The sequence below is a fragment of the Cibotium barometz genome, chromosome 14 (genome assembly GCF_041138505.1).
Source record: "Cibotium barometz isolate CiBa-2024 chromosome 14, ASM4113850v1, whole genome shotgun sequence".
Lineage (NCBI taxonomy): Eukaryota > Viridiplantae > Streptophyta > Polypodiopsida > Cyatheales > Cibotiaceae > Cibotium > Cibotium barometz.
This window is the reverse complement of record NC_141059.1, coordinates 26,650,296-26,657,032: the sequence shown is the minus strand read 5'-3', so window position 1 is coordinate 26,657,032 and position 6,737 is coordinate 26,650,296. Positions and strand designations below refer to the sequence as shown.

The window sequence follows — 6,737 nt, the reverse complement described above, 5'->3', positions numbered from 1 at the left end:
AGGAGAGAGGAGAGAGGAGAGATGAAATATCTCAATTTTTGATAATTTCAAACTCCACCACACATGTGAAGTAGGCGCCTCCTTCATGAGGGGGGAATTCCCATTGTGAGGTGTTAAAAATCCATTTTTTTAGTAATTCCTTTGGTCCTTAGTCCACCACTCTTCATCTTATGTGAGTATTTACTCATTTTTGGGGGGATTTTCTTTATTTCTTCTATTTATCTTCTCCACACATTTGGATGAATCTGATTGGCCCCTCAAAACCTTAATTTAAAATTTTTTAAAAATCTAGAAAATCTGGACCCCTAGGATAAGGCCTCTTGAACAGATTATACTTGATTTCTAATGTACCTTCTGAAAATATTTTTGAGCTTCTATTTCGGGGGAACTTATTTTAATAAGAAGATATATTTTTCCATCCAAAAATATTTAAAATCTGAATAATCTCTCTCTAGGCCAAAACAGGTAGAAACAAGATCTTTTATTTTTTGAAGAGGGATTTGATTATAGGGGAAGATACTGGACATCTTGAGAGCGTGGGGAGGAATCTTACAAGCAGGCCTCTGGTATGTCATACGAGGTTGCTCAAAAGGTCTCCATGACTGGATCAAAAACGGCAAGGAGATTTTTGGAGAAGCCAACAAACATAGAGAGTTCAAAGAAGACTTGGGGACTCTGGAGAGACCTGTGTGCAATCACCACAAATGTAGATTGTCCAATGCCAGCTCTTGTAAATATGCACAAACAGCTTTGGATAAATTTCAATAACATGGTTCGTATTATGAATCAAAGTAGCACAACTGTCCAAGAACGTCATTCCAACAACATATCATAGAATTCACCAAAAGTGTGCTAGGTGCTTGGGGAGAGAGTAAAGTAACACACTATATGGTAAGTTGTACAGTAAAAAAATAAACTGGTGTTTTAACCTTGACTTTTTCTAATTAAATTCTATTGTCATGTGTACAACACATAGTTTATGCGCATGGTGCATATTTCATGAACAAGTATGGATCGCTCGACATGTGGAGTACCCAAGGGATGGAGAAATCACATTATAAAGCAAGAAGGGTTTATTTCAAAAATACAAGACATGGAGGTGGAGCTTCTATAGGAGGAACAACAAAAGATAAGTACACACCCCAAAATGAGTAGATAAGAGGACTGTGTACATACGCACGGGGAAAAAAACCTCCTAGTGAGGAAAAAAGTGCCTCGGTGGTCCTAAGTATATTCACACACATCACTACTATATAATGCTACAGGATAATGTTAATAGCAAGCCATTTGGACTTCACAATGCCCCATATGTTCAAAGTGTTCTTTGTCTTATAACCTTGGACAATGAGAATATATGCTACAGGATAATGTTAATAGCAAGCCCATTAGGAACTCAATGGAGTCTTTTTGGGCCCTTTAATTTGCCATGAGGTTATGGAAACGTTTAACTTTTTGACAAATAGGAGCCCGCCATGTAAGCAAAAACCAATGGTTTGTAAGAGAGGTGTAAGAGTGGTCAAAGGGTGCACTTTTTCCCCCAAAAAGAGGAGGGGGCAATTTTACAATTTTCGGACCTCCATAACTTCTACATACAAGCTCCGATTTGAGCGGAGATTACAAATCCATGATCTACGCATCCAGAGCTTTCCATAGATATGTTACATGATATGGTTTTATCTGCTAGATTTTAAATTCCATTTCCCCCCCAAAATTCAAATTCGAATAAAGTAGCCGTTTTGAAGCTTCAAATTAGAAAACGTTTCTTCTTAAGAGAAAAGGTTTGACTCCCTTAAACTGCCAAATAAAAGGGCCCAAGAAGACTCCATTGAGTTCCTAATGCATTTGGACTTCACAATGCCCCATATGTTCAACGTGTTCTTTGTCTTATAACCTCCGCGGTGGTCCTAAGTGTGTTCACACACATCACTACTATATAATGCTACAGGATAATGTTAATAGCAAGCCATTTGGACTTCACAATGCCCCATATGTTCAAAGTGTTCTTTGTCTTATAACCTTGGACAATGAGAATATATGGTTAAATTAATGGTATTTTCTGACCATCATCATGTAGTCATATTTTGTGTTGGGGTCAGAGGCGCATTGCCTTTGTCCGACCGCCCATGCCTTGGTGGGTGCCCAAGGCACTGATGATTGTACCTTATACATATATATACTATAGTGTGTATAGGGGGTTGCCACTTTTTGAGGTCTCCCCACCCACATTCTGTGTGTTCCTCTTCTCCTTCATCTCCTCTCTCGCACAGCACAGCATTAGTGCACACCCCGAGGTCCCTTCAACTGGTATCAGAGTGTGGAGCGCAGCGTGTGCGCAACGCACGTGTGCGTGGATGGAGCTCGCAGCGGAGCTTCGAGAGTTGTGGTGCTGTTGCGAGTGCAGATTTGCAAGAGCGGAGATAGATCTGCGAGCCGGGAGCCTTGGCGGCGCTTGCGACGGCATGGGAACGCCTCTTCTCAGCCTTATCCATAGTGTGCTCTGGAGAGTGCGCAGAGGAGTGCAGCCGGTTGAGTGTTTTCTCTCTAGTTATAGGTTTTCTCTACATGCTTTGACTCATGTATGCGATTACGGTACACATTGCTCGTTTGTGAGCATTATAGGTCTCTTTTGTGTGCATATGCTCTACGTGAGCAGATTTTAGTCGCAGGTCTTTTGTTTGCGTTACGGATTGGCAGACATTTTGAGCTACGTTGCTCACATGTATGTGACTGTGGATATATGCGCAGCATGAGCTTGAGTTACGCTCAGAGACAGGTACTACGGTTTGGACATAGATTTGCAGAGGTTTATGCATGTATATTGAGTGTGGTTTGGATGCTCATGGTCTTGAGCTTACAGGCAGTTATACTGGTTATTGGGTTTATAGCCGTTTTGCCGGATCCTGGCAAAATTTTTCTAGGAGTTTTATGCGCATTGGTTGATGCGATCTAGGTTACGATTGCGATAGCACTCAGGATTTACGTGCAGTGTTCTTTGCAAGTGGGAGATTAGTGCGTGTATGCATCGATACCGCACAGCGTGAGCTTGGTGATTAGCTTACGGGATTGCAGTGTTGTGATAGAGCAGGTACAGCAGCTTATGTATAGACACTGTGGGAGCTTTACGCTCATTGACAGAGATTGTCTCACGATTTTGCCTGCTAGTTTGCTACGTTGTTCTCATGGCAGAGACAAGTGATCGATTAGATTGTGACCTCGCACAGATGCTCATGTTTGATGGGTCAGACTTTGTGGCATGGCGAGAGTGTATGCTTGATGCATTGACATAGTGAGGGTTGCATGGACCATTGAGTGGTGATGCAGGTAGACCTGCTCGTATGTCTGACGCGATCAGTGGTAGGAGCTAGATAAGCTGGCATTATCTACGATCCGCTTGTTCCTTGTGGAGTCTATTTTTGCTCTTGTTATGCATGAGATGACTACAAGAGCATTGTGGCAGAGATTACATGAGATGTATGATGGATCTGAGTCATCCAGGACTCATGTGAGACAGAGGCATTCACGTATACGTCGACAGGTTACATGTTGGCATTGTGGTCATTCGACGACGTTGTTTTCGTCGTATGCGACAATGCAGGAGACATGGTTGTCTCACAGATGCAGTTAGCTCAGTTGATTTGACAGTTGAGGGAGCAGATGCAGTGTCTGAGTACACGGACGAGTGACGGCGATGTCACATTTGCTTCGAGTTATGCACTAGATGTTGTTATGCATGAGGATCGTGCACTTCCTTTGCAGTGGTTGCTAGATGTGGATGCTACGTTTCATGTCACGTCATGTCGTGAGTGGTTTTATAGCTATTCTAGCAGAATGCTTGGCAGTGTGCACTTGTCTGATGGTTCAATGCATGACATAGTTGGTGTAGGAGATGTGAGACTATCATTGTCGAGTGTGGTGGATCGTATTTGCTATGACATGTGCGATATGTACCAAACTTGAGAGTGAGTTTGATCTCAGTTAGTCAGCTCAAAGATTGTGGATGCCATATTTTGCTTCGAGAGCAATCTTTTACGATGCAATTGGGTTCGCTGGTCATTGCAAGAGGTGCCAGGGGTGGCATGCTTTACCCTATGCACGTGGATCAGGTACGAGACGGCATAGTCTCGATTGCATTACTGACATGTGAGGAGCGGAAGACGAGACGTGTCTCATTTGCGAGTATGCTCTAGTATGCTCAGGAGACAAAGCATGTAGCTATGCAGGACATGTCAATAGACTCTGTGGAGACAAAGGTAGAGTGAGAGTGCTCTAGTGAGTCACAGCAAGATGAGACATCAGATATGGATGCTGAGACATTAGCTATGATGCAGTCATTTCTTGAATGCTCGAGATTGAGCATGATGTTGTGCAGGATATATCTGCAGGTTCAGAGGTAGAGCGGGATTGCTCTAGTGAGACACAGCAGTTGTCAGAGTTTGTGCATACAGAGGTAGAGCGGATCTGCTCCCTACAGACACAGATTGATAGGATTGACTTGACTGCTAGTATAGATGTTGATGCGGCATCTGTGACACAGTCTGACTTTGATATGCTCATGCTAGAGGCTAATATGGTTATGTCAGGACATACATGGATCCGATCCTTATGGATGTCAGGGAGGTGACGACCATCCCAGAGTCAGCTATTATGCAGTCATTTCTCACTATGTTTGACAGTGAGCATGAGGATTTTGTTGTGCAGGATTCGTCTTTGACTAGACACCTAGAGCAGCAGGCTTGCTCTGAGGTTGCACAGCAGGATTATGCGTCTTTTGTAGACACTCAGGAGATGCATGGGGTTGACATGCCTAGTCAACCAGAGATGCCTATTGCCAGGGACATTCATGTTGATGCATGTTCAGTACGGCTAGCAGGTTTAGCTAGTGCTGCATCAGCATTTGGCGGTCTCATGTACGAGATGTTGATCTCGAGATCGGATATAGCAGCTGCAGTGGGAGCATTTGCTATCAGTCTTTCGGTGTGACTGATGCTGGCATAGCGCATGGGGGAGTTATGCAGGTATTACATACATACTTGCAGGATGTGTGTGGTATGTCTGGTGGTGTATGGACTTACACGGGAGCAGGACAGTTGGATGCACACGATTATAGACCATCTGTGGGCAGTGGATGAGTGTGGTTCTCACTCATCAGTCTTGTACATTAGTCATTAGACTAGGTTCTCTTATTCAGCGGCACATTCGCCTCTGAGTGGGAGGTTGTTGGGGTCAGAGGCGCATTGCCTTTGTTCGGCCGCCCATGCCTTGGGCGAGCGCCCACTGATGATTGTACCTTATACATATATATACTATAGTGTGTATAGGGTGTTGCCACTTTTGAGGTCTCCCCACCCACATTCTGTGTGTTCCTCTTCTCCTTCATCTCCTCTCTCACACAGCACAGCATCCGTGCACACCCCGAGGTCCCTTCATTTTGTGAACATCATGTAGTCATATTTTGTGAACATCATGTAGTCAAGCTGCCAACGGCTAGCACTTGTGCAATGTAGCAATACAAAGGGGAAAAGTAAAGCAAGTGGAGTGCCCTCCAAGTATCTAGACATTTCCAACAACAAACAAAACATCAAAGAAATAATCCATTAAAGTTAAAGTTGGTCATGGCCCTTGACATTTTATTCTTGAAGAAGATATTAGGATATGATTCAAAGCTACTATTGATTGTGAGAAATCATTTACAGACCACACAACACCAATAAGGTTAGCTGAATGCTAGACACATACCCTTGGTGTCAGAAAACTTGATCTACTGATGGGGGTTGACAACCTGCCTGCTGCTAACAATCTGATGACTTGCTGTTGATATCTGACAATCGCATGTGCTGATAGTCAACGACCTGCTCTATTGATTGCCTATGACTTGCTAATAGCCTCCACTTATTTTTCTCTACTAATAATCAGACGACCTGGTCTACTGACGATCGACAACCTGTCATGTGTTGTTGACATCTGATGACCTACTGCTGATAGTCACTGATCTACTCTACTCACACTGCCAATGACTTAGTAATAGGCCCCACCTGTTGCCACACCTGCATTGATAGGAACCACTTGTTACCACACCTGTTGTGGTAACAGTGGGTCTGACTTTCTTGGCCGGGTTTACTTTTTTTGGGGCAAGGTTTACTAAATCAGTTGATTGAATCCGAATGCTGAATTAAAATGTTAAATCAATTATCTGAATCAGATGTCTGAATTAGGTATCTAAATCAGCTATCTACATCATCTAGCGGTATCAGCTATGAGGTTTCAATATAGAGTTAAAGATTCAAGTGACAAGTTAAATAACAATGAAGATCTATTTCAAGATTAAAGTAGAATTGAAGATTCATGTGCAAAGAGCAAGATTAGTGTAAAACTTTACAGTTGTGCTTGATATTTGTAAAAATCCTGCACATTCTTTGCATCTCTTTGATATATGTTACGGTTCTTGTTGATTTCTTTGCAACAAAATAGTTGAAATACTAAGAAACTATTGAAATGCAAAGAAATATTTGCAAAGAAAGATTAAACAGTAGTGGATTGTGAAGATTATCCTTAGATTAAGTTGTAAGTGAACGAGTATTAATCTTCAAAAATTAGTGTTAAGCTTGTGAAATTTTAAGCAAACTAGTTCACAAAATGGCTATCTTAAGAAAGCAAGTGCAATTTAGGAAAAGATTGAGTGCAGATTGCACCTTAATGTAAAAAACAGTGCAAGATATTGTGTATTTGATGCATATACA

The 6,737-nt window shown here is 42.3% G+C and overlaps 2 pseudogenes; both read left to right on the top strand.

Moving 5' to 3' along the window:
* The first annotated feature begins 2,351 nt into the window (after window positions 1-2,351).
* Window positions 2,352-4,187, top strand: LOC147631865 (uncharacterized; annotated as a pseudogene).
* Window positions 4,188-4,214: 27 nt separating this feature from the next.
* On the top strand, window positions 4,215-5,131 carry LOC147631864 (uncharacterized; annotated as a pseudogene).
* The last annotated feature ends 1,606 nt before the right edge of the window (window positions 5,132-6,737 follow it).